Source organism: Pleurodeles waltl, chromosome 3_1, assembly GCF_031143425.1.
Source record: "Pleurodeles waltl isolate 20211129_DDA chromosome 3_1, aPleWal1.hap1.20221129, whole genome shotgun sequence".
NCBI classification, from domain to species: domain Eukaryota; kingdom Metazoa; phylum Chordata; class Amphibia; order Caudata; family Salamandridae; genus Pleurodeles; species Pleurodeles waltl.
Genome location: NC_090440.1, coordinates 1,505,459,931 through 1,505,478,069, shown reverse-complemented (window position 1 = coordinate 1,505,478,069; position 18,139 = coordinate 1,505,459,931).

Genomic DNA, 18,139 nt, shown 5'->3' with positions numbered 1-18,139 from the left:
TCAGGATGCTGTGTATTATAGGTTCACGATGATTAGCACACTGATCAAGTGCATGTGGATTCTTCTGTTAACCAGGTATCTGCAAACGTAAGTGTTGATATATATATATATATATATATATTAATACTCTAGAAAAAAATGATCTCAATCTTGCATTTACATTCATGATAAACAATACTGAATGTGAATTTCTAGACATTGTATTATGCATAGAAAGCAATAAGATACTGACATCAATACACTGTAACAATACAGCAGGAAATACAGTCCTCCATGCAAAAAGCCATCGCTCTAGCTCACTGGAGTGGAGAATTCCATATGAGGAACTCTTTAGGGCTAGATGCAACTGCAATGGGGATGCTGATTTTGCTTGGGAAAGAAAACTTTTGAAAACATTGTGAAAGGATTCCCACAGACAAGTTGTCCACCTGGCATTTTGATACAAGCCACAGTTAAAATTGAGCTTGTCTTGTGAGAACACACATTGTTCTCCAATACCTCTAAAAATGACAAATCACAATCAGATGGTACTCTGTGGTTTATCATCACCTTTAACAAAATGTCAAAGAAAGTGATAAAGTGTGTTAATAAACGTTGGCAACTTGTAAAGACTGACCCTGTCATAGGCCTCACAATGAGGGACACTCCAGCCATTACATATGGGAAGGCACATTCTCTAAGGGATAGACCAGTGCATAGTTACATTGCCCCAAATAAATAGTCTTTGTTGACTCTAAAATCTAGTTTTATGAACGTTGTACATGCAAAGCTTGCAATGGTAGAAAGTGTTAGGGAGACCAGATCCTCAGGGTCTGCGCACGTTCCCAACATGTCCACCACAAGACAGCTCCAAAACTCTGACAGAAATATCAGAGAGCCTAAGAGAGTCCAAGTGGGGAAAAGGGGATTAGGCAGGGAACAGCTGGGAAGGAGACCTGTAGCAAAAGGTTAAACAACACAATATCAAAATATAATCACATTGATTTTCAATAGACTTTGTTTGGAACTATCTGTATTCTTAAATAATCCTATACTCTGAACATTAAATAACACTCTGTTGGATTTAGGGTTCAAAGATACACTGAACATGAAATAACGCTCTGTTGAATCTCGGGTTCAATGATACTTTGAACATGAAATAACACTGTGTTGAGTCTAGGGATCAATGATACTCTGAAACACTCTCTTGTGTCTAGGGTTCAACGATACTCTGAACATGAAATAACACTTAGACTGAAGAAACATGAATGGCCTAGAACTAGACTCTAACTAGGCTTCAAGAAGTCTAGGTACCTGGAAAAAATCAAGAATGGTTTAAAACAATATTTCATATGAGCTTTTCATGAAATATTACATAATGTCTAGAAATACAAGAGCCTTCTAGAATACTGCTTCAGAACAAACACTGCATTTTTAACATGAGGACAAAAGACAATCTGAAACATTCCCTGGAAAACAATTGGAATTGTACTGGGGACTTAATATGCACAAAGAACATCACATTTCGAATTTAGCATCTTCACAGGAAATCCATAGGCTCAGGATAAATGTGTGCACATCAACAAACATTACACATCAAAGTTTTTAATTGCCATGAAATGATCAAGTACACTGTTGCTGATCTGAACATCAAGTTTACATGCTGGAAATGAATCACGCACACTGTTGATTCTAACAAGAATATGTAAATGCCATGAAATGATCGCGCACGCCTTTGCCGATCTGAACACCAAGTTTTACATGCAGGAAATGAATCGCGCACACTGCCGATTCTAAGAAGAATATGCAAATGCCATGAAATGATCGCGCAATCTGTTGCCGATCTGGACACCAAGTTTTACATGCGGGAAGTGAATTGCGCACACTGCTGATTCTAACAAGAATATGCAGATGCCATGAAATAATCGCGCAAGCTGTGGCCGATCTGAACACCAAGATTTACATGCGGTAAATGAATTGCACACACTGCCGATTCTAACAAGAATATGCAGATGCCATGAAATGATCACGCAAGCTTTTGCCGAACTGCACACCAAGATTTACATGAGGTTAATGAATCACACACACTGCTGATTCTAACAACAATATGCAAATGCCATGAAAGGATTGCGCAAGCTGTTGCCGGTCTGATCACCAAGATTTACATCAGAGCAAAGTTTCACGAGTAGGCCCAAAACTCAAGAGTCTTTTAGAGCGGGATTGCGGGCCCAGCCCGACCTCCGCCTTACCACCCTGCTCAAAGATCACCAAGATAATGCGGGGCAGGCCTGGAACGTCAAGGTAGGCCTCCGGACCAGGAGCTCAGGAAATTGCTGCTGCTCTGCACTGGGACCTCTGTATAGTGAGCACGTGGAGCTGGGCTGGCTCCCTTATATAGAGTCTGGCCCAGTCCACAAACCACACCCTGTCATGCTGCAGGGAAAGCTTCTAGAAGGTCCTAGAAACGGACCACACCCTAACAACCTCAGTAAGCCTGCAGCAATACCTTGCAAATGAACAGTTATTGCAAACACCATTAACAATGTTTTTCAAGATTAAACTCTGCAATGCAAAAGGTTAACATACTGCATAAAAACACAATGCATGCATTATGTTCTTGCATAAAGACTGGGTTTTTGCATTTTTGTCAACCGTGGAGCGCGCACTGTCCTGATGTTGACAGAAAGAATTGTAATTCTGTCCATTTGACAACAGGGGAGAAATAGCTCATTAAGCAACATATGTTATGCACCACAGATTATGGGCCTGATTACGACTTTGGCGGAGAGGGTTAATCCGTCCCAAAAGTGACAGATATTCCGCCCGCCCTATTATGGGTTCCATAGGCTATAATGGACTCATAATTCAGCGGGCGGGATATCCGTCACATTTGGGACATATTAACCCTCTCCGCTGAAGTCGTAATCAGGCCCTATGTGCTATATGTAGTTGAGTGTCCTTGCGATTTAAGTAGTACCAAGCTGCAGGTGAAAACGAGGATTTTAGAACACAGGCATGCCATTGTCAACAATGATCCTTGCTATTGTGTGGCCTGACATTTTTGTAGACACCATGAGAGCAGAAGTGATTGTCTCACATGCTTTGGCACTGACAGGGTGCGTAAAAGTGTCCAGGGTAGTGACTGTGAAAAAACACTAAGAAAGATGGAATCCGAATATGTAATTATGTTGAATTCCAACTTTCCACCTGGATTGAATGGTAAAGAGGAATGGGCAGTACATGTATGGAGTTAGTTATTCCTAGGACTCAGTATTTAGTGGCTTCATTGGAACTACACGTTTTGTACTCCCTTCTTTACAATGGGAGTGACCACAACAAACGTTTTTACCAATATTGCAGGATGTGAGGGATTTTGGGGGGACTGAGTACCATACTATGCCATTTTACAGCTAAGGCATACACAGTATATAAGGATTGACTATGCAGGTTAGCAGTATTTATTGGATAGGCTATTAGCCAATAGTAATTCCCAATGAGGTTGCTGTATTTTTTGACATCACAGAGTTGATGAGTAGATTGCTTTTCAATTGTACAGTGGAATTGAGTGGAAGGAATTATGAAACATTTTTGGACACTTGCATAACTGAGGTTGACAATTTTCTTGTTATTTGGAATTATTATTTTTTCTCTTCTCTCTTCCTCCTCTCTCCCATCACTACATTTGCCTTTATTCTTTATTTTTCATTTTTGTGTATACTTGCAATTCTTTGGATGAGGTGGGGTTCTCACATGTTTACACTTTACATAGTACAAAGCTCCAAGGAGGCACTGTGAATGTTGATTTTTTAATTGATTTTTATACTATTGTAATATAAATATAATGCAAATATGCTGAAGAATATTAGTTATATTGGTCGAATTGAGGATGAACTATTATCTTGCATTAATTATTTTTTTGTAAAATAATGCTTAGCTGTCTACACCGATAGTATGTCTTCACTGTTTATGAACCACCAGTGTATTTTGACGAGCAAGTAGGAGTATTTTTTTTACTTGACAAAGACTACGTGGTAGGTGAAACACATTGTGTGCCAGTAAATACCGTGGAGCAGAACACTGGAGTGCCGGCCTCATTATTCTTTGAATGCAGGGATAATATTGTAAATATATATATATATATATATATATATATATATATGCACAGAAAAACTCAAATGTTACAGAGAAGTTATAGTTAGGCTTACATTTCACTCATACAAAACCAGCAAAATTCAAAAGTTTTAACTTCCTGACCTATCTATAACTTACGCACCACCAATGCACTGATTTTGACCTGTCATATTACAACACTTATGGCATGGTCCGTGACATCAATGATGACATCACTGATGACATCTCAGATGACATCATCCAGTGACAATGAGTGTTTTCTGACATTTTAGCAGTGCTCAGCACATGTACTAAGTTACTATAAAAGTTAAAATAATATACTTTCTGTACTACTTGTGAGTCATATTTTTTTTAAGTGGTGTGTGACTGTGTGTATCCGTGTGTGATTGGGTGTCTGAATGGGTGTATGAGTATTTGAGCAGGTGTATGAGTGTACTGATGTATAAGTAGATATGTCAGTGGCTGTGTGAGTGAGTGAGTGGCTGAGTGAGTGCTTATATTGGTGAGTGAGTGAGTGTGCCAGGGGCTGTATGGGAGAGTATGTGGCTGGGTGAGTGGCTGCATGGGGGGTGATGGGGTGTGTAAGTGACAGTATGGGTGAGTGAGTGGGTGTGTGAGTACCTGAATGAGTGAATGACTGGCTTTGTAAGTGTCTGTATGGGTGAGTGAGTGGCTGGACAGCTTAGTCAGTGTGTGAGCATTTGTAGTTTAGAGTGAGAGTCTGTGTGAATGGATGTGCAGGTGAGTGAGCAGATGTCTGAGTGCTTGTATGGATGAGTGAATGATTATGTAAGCAGTTGTGTGGGTGTGTGAGTGAGTGTGTGAGTGTGTCAGAGCCTGTATCAGTGAGTGAGTGGCTGAGTTGAGAGGCTGTATGGCTGAGTGAGTGGGTGTGCAAGTGGCTGTGTAGGTGAGTAAATAAGTGTGTAAGTAGCTGTATATGTGAGTGTGTGGCTCTGTGAGTGCCTATATAAGTGAGTGACTGGGTTTTTGAGTGGCTCTATGAATAAGTGAGTGTATGAGTAGTTGTATGGGTCTTTGTATACATATGTGAGTGGTTGTGTGGGTGTGTGAGTGGGTGTATGAGAGATAGTAAAATGGTGTGAGTGGATGTGTGAGTGCTTCTATGGATGATGTCATCAGTGATGCCATTTGAGATGTTATCAGGTATGTCACTGTCCATGTTATGATTCATGTAATATATAAAGTCATAAGCAGTGCATTGCATAGGTGTAAGTTATAGTTAACTCTGGGAATCATACATTTTGAATTTCACTGGTTTTATGTGTGTGAAATGTCAGCCTAAGTATAACATCCCTGCTACCTTTGTGTTTTATATATGAATTTCTAAGTTTTTTTTTTCAATGTAGTGTCCTAACTATCATGTCCCTGTAAACTTTGAGGACATATTTAAGAAAAGTGGTGCTGCACACAGCGAAGTGCCACTTTTCTTGCGTCCTTTAGAAACCCCCTACTGCCATCATGTTTGTGGCGTTTTTAATATAAGGTGCACCATGGGGCAGTGCAGGGGGCAATACAGTCATTTTTGGTGACGCAATTAATGTACTCTGCAGAAGTAGTGCCAAAATGTCAAAGCTACTCCTGCAGAGTACATAGGGGCCCATTTAAAACAATGACATGCCTCCTGTCAATACCTGCTCTGATCAGGCATTAAAAGTGCTGACAAAAATGACGCAAGGAAATCTGTTAAATTTCCTTGCGCCATTTTTTCAGCCCCACTAACAAGGGAATGCCCCCTTTGCATACATTATTACTAGCGCGGGCATTATGTAGTGTAAAGGGTTACAAAGTGGTATAATGCATGTATTGTGCCACCTTGTAAATATGGAACGGCGTTTTTGGCCTTCTAATGCCCATTAGCATAAAAAATGACGCTAATGTGGCATTTGAATGGCGCTAGGGGCTCTTATATATGTCCCTTGATTTTGTAAGTGAATTTCTCAGGTTTTTTGTACATTTTATTTCCTAACTGTAACCACTAACATTTGACAGTGATTGTGTGAGTCAGTGCATATGTGTCTCAGCAGGTCTGTGAATGTCTGTGAAAGTGTCTGAGTGGGTCTATTAATGGGTTTGTGAGTGTCTTTGTAGGTCTGTGAGTGGGTGTGTGGGTCTCTGAGTGGGTCTTTGAGTGGGTGTGTGAGTATGTAACTGGGTCTGTAAGAGGGTGATAAGTGTCTGAGTAGGTCTGTGAGTGAGTACAAGTCTGTTAGTGCATCTGTGAGTGAGTGAATGAGTTTATGAGTGGGTCTATGAGTGAGTGCATGAGTCTTCAAGTGGGTCTATGAGTGGGTTTGTAAGCCTGAGTGGGTCTGTGAGTCGGTGCATGAATGTCTGAGAGGGTCTGTGAGTAGGTGTATGAATGTCTGAGTGGGCCAGTGAGTGAGTACAGGAGTCGCTGAGTGGGTCTGAGAGTGGGTGCATAACTACCTGAGTAAGTATCTGAGTGTGTTTGGGAGTGGGTGCATGAATGTCAGGGATGGTCTGTGAGTGACTGCATGAATGTCAGAGAGATTCTGTGAGTGGGTGTGTGAATATCTGAGTGGGTATGTGGACAGGTGTGTGAGTGTCCAAGTGGGTTTGTGAGGGAGTACATAAGTCTCTGAGTGAGTCTGTGAATGGGTCCATGAGTGTCTGAGTCAGTGCCTGAGTGTGTCTGTTGGTGGGTGTGTGAGTATCTCTGTGGGTTTGTCAGCAGCTGCATGTGTGACACAGGAACCACACCTGTCCATTTATCCAACAAGAGTCCATAGTTTTGCATGTCTGCACAACTGATGTACTTTCTACTGGTTAGTTAGTGTTACCTCATTGGGTTAATGTCCAGTGTGTATTCTGCACTACAACTGTGTAATGGACCAAGAGGAAATGTCTCCAGTGAAACTGTGTGCACTTGGCAATGTGATTGTTCCTTGTGTGTCTTTCTCCAGAATTCTGTGATAACATGAATACTCCTATAGAGAGGCCAATGTGACTACACAGTTGTAAATCTCCACCAAAATGGGGTCAATCCTCTTAACTATATTGTTGAAGCCTACTTCAGATCAGGAACAAAACTAAAGACCAGCCAGCCCTTAGAGTATAAAGGAAGACAATTTATTACGTGCATGGAAACTGATGGCTTGAGAGACCAAGTCCAACCAGTTCAATTAAGGAAGTCATACATGATCTGTGATTTCTAAAAACCACAAGGCATGTCCATGCATCTCATTAATTCTCAACTTTAGCATGTGATCATTTCTCAGACATTGCAGAAGGCATTACCATTAATCCTTCATATTGCAACAAATAAGGTAAGGTTCAGCACAGCAAGAAAGTTGACAGAATATGGTTTGCATGCTTCAAATTGCAAGATGGAACTTTCCAGCTAACAGGGTGACGCGTACATTTCTTCTTATATATTGCTTTAGCTAGCGTGCAATGATATTTCATGAGAGCTGTCATGACAGAAAACCTTGCATCATAATGCATAGAGCAAACAAAAAAGAACAGAAAACAGAGTTCAACAAGGTCATGAGCTGTTCAACAAACAGGCCTTGCTATCGTTCAGTATCACAGGGCAGAGCAGGCCTTATAATGGAGACAGTGTAAAATGCATTTCCACATTCCACCCTCTGATATTCAATTGCAACCTACACTTCCATCTGTAGCAATGTGGTCTCAGGAGTAACTTTTGCCTCTGGGGCATCCTCTTTACAATGGTGCTGGTGATATGCAGCAGTCTTGTTACAGCCTCTGCCTAGCATTATCTTGATGCAGGTGGGAAATACCTTTATTAGCACACACATCATTATGAGTGTCACTGTTCCTATTACCAGCACCTCTATGACCCATGACCCCCAATTGCTGAACCATGCTTCTAATTGTTCTCAAATTCTGCCAGGTTCTGTCGGGACAAACACTTTCTTTGTCTTCTTTCTACTTTCTTTATATTTCAAATTACCTTACTTATCTTTCCACTGTTAACTGGTACGAATATGCAGCAATCCTGGATTCCATGACATACCCCACCATCCTTTGTTAGAATGATGTCTAACACCATTCTGTTACAACAGCTCTTAGATCAGTGAGCTCCTCAGTGATATTTGCCAGAGAAGTCGCTGTGGACTCCGTCAATGTCTCAACCAGTCCGGCCAATTTGTGTATTTTGAATGCAGAACCCCACATGGTGGCACTATCACCCCCATGAGTGCTAAGGCCTGGTCTATCCAGGAAGGGGTCCTTTTTCTGCGTATTTTTGGGCGTGCTAGTTCTGTTATCTGAGACAGACTTGTAAAATGTGTTCTGCATGGTAGAACTAATGCTGTATAACAGCTACCTCACCATCCAGCCGGTAATCTGAAGTATGCGTAATTACCACATAGAAAGAAAAAACACTGGTCCCAGATAGATGCATGGAAAACCTTTTGGGACCAATCCTTATTTTTTCAAAGTTGGTGTAACTGAGGCAATCGCTGGTGCCTACCTTTATTTTAACATTGGCATCAGTGAAACACTCCTTGCTATTAGGCATGAGGCAGTCACCAGAAGGGCGGTGAACTTCATTATGGGGCATAGGTCCTTATTGACCTCCTTCCTAAAAGGTGCACTACCCTTGATGTACTTTATGCACCATGATGCATTCTTCCATCCACCTATTCTTAGGAGTGGGATGCCTGTACTTTCTGCAGTCCTGTCCCCCGGACACCTGTCCCTCCTCTTGTACCATTTTGGTTTCCTTGCCCAATTGCTTAGGTCCCTGAAGTTGGGCCAGAATCAGCTGGTCCTCTAACTGAGGGGTCAGTCCCTTACATGCTGTACCATTTCAAGGCCTGTCTCTTCCGTATGTTCCCTTGCTCTCCTTAACAGGGATGAGATCATTCACTATGTCATATGCTCTCTGATTGCACCTAACAGGTACCTTGAGCTGCTGCTATATGAGACTGTTCTCACGTTACATCCCACATATTTGCTAAGTAAGATGGCTGTGTAGTTAATTGCATTTTTGGAAGTGCGTAGGAATTTGCTGCCTCTACATACAATTTAACTGTTTATACAAATGTGGTGTCAGCGTATATTTCCCTATTCTCACTCCATGGCACCTGTCCCTTATTTCCCACACCTACTGGTATCCCTGTCTCCCTTCCCCTTCATGTACTGGCATGAAATCCTTCACTTCTATTGATATACTGTAGTTATGCTCATCGAGAAATAGTATGTATATTTCATCTGCATACAGTGCTAGCGCACCTGGTCCTTAGTTAGTAAACTTACAAGGGAACACATATAGGCCGATTAACCTTTTGGATTGCATGGAGTATCCTAGCCATGTAGTGACCAATGTTATCAATACTCAATATACCCAATCAATAACCACTAAAAGAATTATTAATAATGAATCAATTAAATCAACATTTCATGAATAACCACAACTCAATATATGTTTTATCACTTTTATTTTCCTATTAGTTACAATACTAAATCACAAAGTTAATTCAAACTTTATTCAATCAGCTCAGAATTAGTTCATTAATGACCACCAATAACATAATCTATTCAGAACTTGAGAAAACATATGCTCTAATGCTTCAGCATAATCCAATAAAGATGAATATAACAACATTAACAGCAGAGTTCAGCAATCAGTTAATCAATCATTTGTCACTGTCAGCGTCTCGAATCATGTCTTCTAACATCATCAATTCACCCTTCACATCTGAAGATTTTGCCCTTTGTCGTGACTTTTTATTGAGGTTACCCAGTCCATCGCCCTATTCCTAATTGGTCAGTCAATCACCAGTTGTTATCCTAACTGAGGAACCAGGAAAGATTGAATCCCCACCCGGGGTCTCCTTCCCAGCGGTGGAGGGACACCCTAGTCCACAGGGTCAGTTTAGCAGAGAGAACACAAATCAAGCGGAGTCACCAACTGGAGGAATAAAGAGAAGTTTATTACATGGATTATAGCTCGAGCTAATACAGAGTCCCAGGACAGTCAAGTGACTATCCTACGGAGGCTGCCCCTTCACTCTGGGGCACCCAACCTTATATACACACAAAACTGCTTAGTCAGAGGACAACTCCACCCCTAGCGTATTCAAGGTCCTCTGCGGCCTTCAGAATATTTCAGGGATACACGTGTGGTGGGAGAAGGTACAGATGCAGCTGGCGGGAGGTGGCAACGACCTGTACAAACCTGTTCTGGCAGTTACTGATTAGGCACAAAAATTCTCGGAACTACGGTTAGAACAAGTAAATTACAGTGATAAGCAGATTGTAGCCCAAGGCTGCGAGCACAAGGTCAATCATCAAAGTTCAGGAAGTTTGTCGAGCACATGGCAACATAATAAAGATAAACAGATGCCTAGCAGCTATGGTGTATGATTAAGTTTATGTACATTTTCTCATAACCAATAATGCTTATTTTACGAATCTATGAGTTCTAAGATTATGTCGTTCTCAGTTCGTTGATTGGTTTACTGTACGATGTCCTCATCATCCGGCTCATCAGGTATCGAAAATGTTGCATCTTCTTCTCCAGTCAGTATCTCTATTATTCGAGTCCTGGGAAAGTACATTTTGTCTGCTCTACAGAACATATGTTGCGATTTGATTCACTCATCTCCTCTCCGTCGGTACATTGCAGAAGATTCTAGCTAAGCAGACTTAATTTACATGGGAAGTTCAGGGACAGTTCAATACATCAGCTTCTCTACAGTGCGCTAGTAAATTCAGCTTCTGCATGAAGCCTGGCAAAACTTGGCCACAACTTCGGGCTAAGTTAGCTCTACAATATAATGCAAAACATACGGTACACATCTTAATATGACACATTACTACATTATTATTACACATTTTTAATATTGCACACATTTTTAATAATTTTTAGTATAACTCGTGAATGATGGCAGCTACTCTGCGTGGGCACATTTTCAAACGTGCTCATTATTTCTCTATGTTATTTTTCTAACATTTTATTGTGTCAGAAATCCCTCGTCTGATGCCTAAATATGTCATTACACCACCTTCACCATCATCATTGTCATAATTCAATTTCCTCAGTGTTTTGTCTCCTTCTCAAATCTTCCCTATAGATTCTTTCCTTGTTTTGTTCTTCCCTCCTCTGATTATTTTGAGATCTTCTCAATTGAATCTTTTGACACAATTTACAAGAACCCCATAATCCTAAAGTGCAAGCAATCACAATTAATATTCTCTGTATGATTTTTAATAATACCCCATTCTAAATGTTATTAAGCCAATTTCCCACTGAAGCAAATCCTCTTCCAACCTTTTCCCAACACCTTGTTATTTCAATTCTTTTAAACCCTTACTTGAGTTAGTCAGGTTATTGAGTAAGTCCCTTATCTCTACTATTATCTGGTATGCAAGAACAACAATGCCTAGAGCTAATTATTTTACAGACTCTGCCGTCTTTCACTAAAAGAATGTCTAAAACAAGCCGATTTTGAAGCGTCATAGCTCTATCAGTGGCTAATTCAGTATCTATCAGGAGTATTGCTCCTGTGAAATTTGTCAGATGTTATCCACAATAGTAGATAACTTTCGTATCTTGATCGAATTCAGGATGACTCCCACTGAAGGAATCACTGCACCAAATATATCTCCCACAACTGCAGAAGAGGTGTCCCTCCTCTGTCACTTATGATGTAATTCAGTCCATTTCGGAAACTTCTTTAAGCCATCTGTTTGATAAATCTTTGGGAAAACTATCCCCAAATAACATGTCCCATACCATCCTCTTGGAAGACGGTAATAAGCATTGAGTCCACAAATATAATAAATACCAGGAATCGCAGGGTCCTGCTCATTCAACATAAAAGTCCATTTACTTTGAAACAAAAACACATGCTTACATTCACTTGTTCCCACAAATAAAGTGTCAGTGCATGATTTTGGCCTGTATATACAAAGCTTCCCTACTTGCAATGAATCTAATACTAATTTCCCTTGCATTTTAATTGTAGTGTAAGCATGATCATTCTTTTAAGTACTTTTCTCTAAACCTTTTTCTAATTTTCTTCCGTCTCAGTATGCCCTATAAAGCTCTTTTCTAAAGGTGTAAGCAAGCATGTGAGATTATTCCTATGTGCATATGCTGTTCCAAATGTTAGTGTAGGCTCAAAGAATCCTCTATCTAATACTATATCATGCTCTTTAGCTACTCTACTCAAGTATGTAATTATAGGAGCAAAAAAAAAAACCAACATCATAGTTAGAGTAAAAATATTGTATATACTCTTGATTAAAGAACCTCGTTAGTAGCAAACTACATCTTATTCAGTAAGTTAGCAGAAGACTATGGCATGTAACTCCTTCCTCTACTGACGAAGGAATTTGCGTACACCCAAGACAATCCCTTGCATCCATCTTCTCAACATATTCACTCAACAAGCGATAGAACACGTTAGAAGAAAGCTCTCAATAAGCATTAGTATAATGTTGCAAATACTTCTCATCTAACTTAAACCTCTCTAAAGCCATTAGTGTAGTAGTTTCAGGATCGAAAGTAAGAGTAGCTCTTTTCATATCATGAACACACATTCCCACAATCATCACAAAAAACAAGATTCCACACAAAACTGCTAATACAACACTCATATATCTACAGCACTTAGCATTCTACCTTGATTATTTAATTCAGCCATGATCTGTAAAAAATCAGAACGCAGAAGTAACTCTTTTATAAGGTGCAGTAAAAATCAAGAACGAAGAAAAATTATTCTCTCACAGTTCAGTTTCACATCCAGGAACCCTTTTCCTTTGTCAAAATCAATTAGCAGCTTGTCACATCCGGTTTACAATGTCAAATCAGGTTATCAATGTCTCAGTTTATTTTCAACAGTCTCCTTTAGGTTTTTCAGATTAGCTCAACAATTCATCCTCTTGCTCACCTTCAGGTTACATCAAAGTACTGACTCAGAACCTCTCTATCAAAACAAAAGGACATAACCTTGTGTTGCCATTCATTGGTACTTGAATACACCCATTCGGGACCTGCGTAACGCTGACTTGCTATTCTCTTTCTTTTCAACTTTCGATCACCACTTAGTTCTCCTTCACTTAATTCTTCTTTTTTCATAGTAACTACTTCTTCCTCTATTGTTCCATTTATGACCAATTCCTTTCTTTTCCCTACTTGCGACTCAGGCCAATTACCTCCTTTTCTTGATCCTTCTGTCAGTATTCTTCTCAGGATTGGACTCTTCTCCTTCTCTTTCTCTATGGTGTTTTCTTTTGATGGATCTGCAACGGGCTCAGGAGGAGTCGGATCACCTTGACTTTGATCTGTCTCAGCTCTTTCCCCCTCTTGATCTGGCACTTGCTCTCTCTGCTTTTCAATACCGTCTGCTTCTCAGACAACCTCTGCTGAGCTAGGCTCTCCTGCTGTATCTGTTGAGATAGATTTTTCCGCACCCTCCTGTAATTCTTCAATCTTATCTCTTACAGGGGTAATAGAACCATCTTCCACGAGCTCTGGTTCAAGTTCAGGCTCTCTTGACTCCTTTTCTGGTTCAGGTGCGGCAACCTGTTTCACTGTTGTTGGTGCTCTCAACAATGCTTATTCATGATCCTGTGGACATACCACTCTCTTGGTATGGCTCATGTGTATCCAATTTGGAAGTCCTCTATACTTCACAGCTGTCGTGGTTTTTAGGACCACCTGGTATGTACCTCTCCAGCATGGCTCTAAACACGTCTTGTGAACATGTTTTTGGACAACGTCCCAGTCTTGGGATTCAACCAGTCAATCTTGAACAAACGAACCATGGCATCCCTCCCAATGTGTTCCTGACCATGGTAATATTGGTATATTGGGACAATAAACTATTGGGCAGGACCATCTGAAACTCCTCAGAAACCCAAATCTCATCAGGACATTGGACACATTTTAATTTGAACCAGAGTCATTTCTCCTCTTTGTCAACATTATTTTGCAATGATTTTAATTCTTCCAAAGTATCAATCACTTTCAATGCAAAACTTGTACATGGGTTATCTTCTTCTGACATCAGTTCACACTTGTCTTTGAGCGATATACTTGCGAATTGATCATTATATCCATTTCCCAGTGAGATGTAGTCTTGTTTCTTTTGATGTGCACTGCATTTCACCACTGCAATTTCTTCAGGAAACTGTACTGCGTAAAGCAATTCCTTTATTCTGTCACCATTCCTTACTGGTGAACCAGTAGAGGTCAGGAAACATCTTTGTCACCACAATTGACCAAAATCATGAACAATTCCATATCCATATTGGCTGTCAATATAGATTGTGACTCTCAGTCTTGCAGATACATAGCTCGCTCTAGTAAGAGCTACCAATTCAGCTACTTGTGCAGAATATACACCTCAAACCCAAGAAGCTTCTAATGTACACATCATTCTGGACCACTACAGTACTCAAATCCGGACCACTGTTCATATTGGCTCCACGACCCCTACCTCTCACCTGAGGTTAGAACATGACAGTTCCCTGCTGTTGCAGCATTTGTTGCACTAAAGCTCCCTGTACTCCTCTTTGAGCTGCTTTAATTTGCAGCACCATTGCCTTCTCCTTCAGCTTTTTCTGCTTCAAACTCAATTTTATCACTATAGTACTTTGCATACTGCAATACCTCATCAATCATGTGACCTATTTCAGGTCTCAATCCTTCCATGAAAGTGAACACAAAGTGCAACATATCTTTCAGCTCAATCGCTTCTTTACCACTGTACTCCTTAAATGCTTTCAGCAAGCTCTCATAGTAGGTTTGTATCGACTCCTTGACCTCCCCTTGACCTCCTGCACTGTCCTGTCAACTCTCTGCCAATCAATATTTTTTGACAAAATTCTCGTCTTCGCGAACTCAATCACCTTATAATAATGTTTCATCACTTCAGGTGATGATGCACCTGTAACTCTATCTCTTTCTGGTTTACTCGTCGGCTAATCCACTGCTCTCTTGCACTCAACCCACAAATCAGCTGGAACCACTATCTCCACTATCGCCAAAAGATTATTCAGGTCTTCCCACAGACATTTCGAAAGCTTCACAAATCTATCTGTCTGCTGGTACCACTCAACTGGTTTCTCCCTCAATTTTGGATAATCATTTGTGAATGACAGAATATCACTCCTGTGCCAGGGTACATGAACAAATTGTCCTCTTGGAATTTTGTTACCGGATCCTTTTCTTTCTGAGCACTCTCAGACCTCTTGTGAATCTCATTTCCATTTATCCTTCTTCTTCACCCATCTGCCTTCCCACTTCACTAATGCTCCCCAAATCTAAGCACTCTGCAATAACTCTTTAAGGTGCGCTTTCATCCCTGCTGACCTCATGTATTCAAAATCTTTTTCCTCAAAATCTAACCTGTAATTCCTTTTCAAGTGCTTTGTTTTCTCAATTTCTATGTTACGTTTGTCTGCCAGATCTGCCAATTTCTGATGTATCTTGTCCACTTCTCTCGTAATTCTAGGACACAAATATCTCAGCTCTTCTTCAGTATAGGATTGTAACCTATTCCCTCCCATCGATCCCTCAACTAGTTCCGTTATCTCTGTAGCCAGTCTTACACGATTAACCTGCTATTCACCTTTGGATGTGTGTCGAGGAGTATTCAGAGTGCCTAATCACTCATTTAACTGATGTGCTGTTAATCCCTGTAATTAAATATTAATCGCGTTCTGCAATGGCACCTGTTGCACCACTGCGCCTGGAGTCTTTGGTGTCAAAGCTTGAAGCTCTGACTTACGCTCAGGCCATTTACGGCATCTGGAAGCACAACAAGTGGACTAATATCCATTAATTTTCTAGATCCCTCAAAGGTCTGACCATAGATGATATTACCTGCACATGGTCTCTCACCCACCTCCTCATGAGGCTTTGTGACATCGCACCCTGTTCTCCTGCAATCGGCTTACTCTGCGTAAACAATGGTATAGCAGGACCAACAGTAATCGGCAGTGATATTGAATCTGGCGCCCCTCTAACACCTGCATTTTGTGGAAGGGCTACTCCCATATTCTGATTCATCACTGGTGTCACATCTGACTGTGTCCCTGTCATTGGTGTGAACTTCGGCAAACCCTGTGGCTGTGCATGAGGCATTGATGTCGACTCAGTCTGAACTAGCATTGGCCTCGGAACCACTTGCTCCGTCGTCACCACTAAGATCGAAGTTGACTCAAGAATTGGTATCTCTGGATAAATTATTTTTATCGGTGGTGGGTGCATCTGCACTTGGACCACTGAAGTAGTCACTGCATTAGGAGTACTCTGCATTACCCCTTGCACCTGCCCATTATCTATGTGTACTGGTCTCACTGTCCCGACACTTGGGCTGGGGCAGTTGGAGCAGAACTAGTACTTGGACCCCCTTCCCACACCGCATATGGTGGAGGTCGTCCCTCAACACCTGAGTAATGAGGTCCTCAAAATCTGAATCTTCCTCTTCTACATAGGTCTTTTTCTTCTTCTTACCCATCTACCCCTAAATCTGACCTGTCCACTGCTATAGAACATCTCCTGTACCATCATCAGCTTAACGATTTCTCTTTTTGTCTTTTCTTCGTCTGCATATGTGTTTGGAAGTCTGCACAGTATCTGGCTGCAGACAGTACCTTGTCTACTGGCTCCTGATGCCAACAAACAAAAGGTGTCTGTAAATGCATCTGTATGATCTGCTGTAGCACATATACAAATATAGTGACAAACTCTGGCATTGCCTCCCTTAGTGGATTTTTCATTCCACTACTCTGTTGGTACACTTTTAAAAGATGGTCAAAATAACTGTTCACACTTTCATTCTTCGCCTGCTTTGTATTCATAATTTTCAACCAGTCTACCTTATCTTCCTGCATTTTTCCCTTAATGTATTCCCTAACCTTTTTCCTAGCCTTATCTACCTCTTCTCCTGGTACTCACCCTTTTACCCTCAGTGGCTCATCTGTTGGCCAGTTCATTACTTTTTTGCGATCCTCCCACAAGTCCATTGCACTATTATATTAAACAAAGTGATGAGGTCTCTTCATAGGAATACTTCTATTGCTATTATTCTATTCAATTCTGTGTACCACTTGTGGGGTTCCTCCCTCAGTTTTGGAATGTCTGTAGTAAATTACAATAAATCTGAATGATTTCAAGGTACATCAACATAAGAGGGTGTGATAGAATCATCCTCCCCTGATTGTACCGTCAGTATCTCTCTCAGGGGCATGGTCAGTGCTACATCTATCAATACCAGGTAGGTGCCTGCCTGTAAATCATTAATAACCTGTGCTGTTGTGATGCTTTCCATTAATTCTTTCCACTTTTGTAACTGATGTATGGCATACTGCAATTTTTCTGTTGCCTTAGCCTCAACTCAAGACTGTAGTTCCCTATCTGTGATGCTAAGTTGGGATATGTCCCAGGCACATGTTTGTGGTAGAGCAGCTGCACTCTTGATATGCTGTGTGTAGCTGTGGTGCATGTCAGAACATTCAGCCATTAGGTCAGCACCTGCTAAGATTAGTATTTCCTCTCTATGTGATCTATTGTAAGTCTCTGTTATATTTGCCAGCATTGTCCTTTTGTTAACCAGGTCTGTCAGTGTAGTGCGACACTTGGCATTGTCTGCCCTGAGGATCCTCTTTTTCTACATTACAGGGAAACTGCGAGGTGTGTTGTGTGGAGTTGTCTTCTTAGACTGAGGAGTGTGATATGCTATTTCTTCTACCCCTGGCATGGTGGTAGTTCCCTGTAAGAACTCATGTCTATATTGTGTTGTGTGTGATGTGCATAAATGCATATTTCCCAGAACAGTTGTTGCATTTCATCGACCCCCAGAGCGTGATCACCAAAGTCATCTTTGAATCTTTGTGCCCAGTTTGTGTTGACCAAGAGGGTCAGTTCCCCCACCTTCCCTCGCATTCTTTCTGTAGCCAAGCACTAACATTGCTAAGTTTCCCTGCAGCATAAGCTACTTCCTCTTTTATTTCTTTCAGCGACAGAGTGTCTGCTACAGTGTCAAACTCTGCCCTTTGT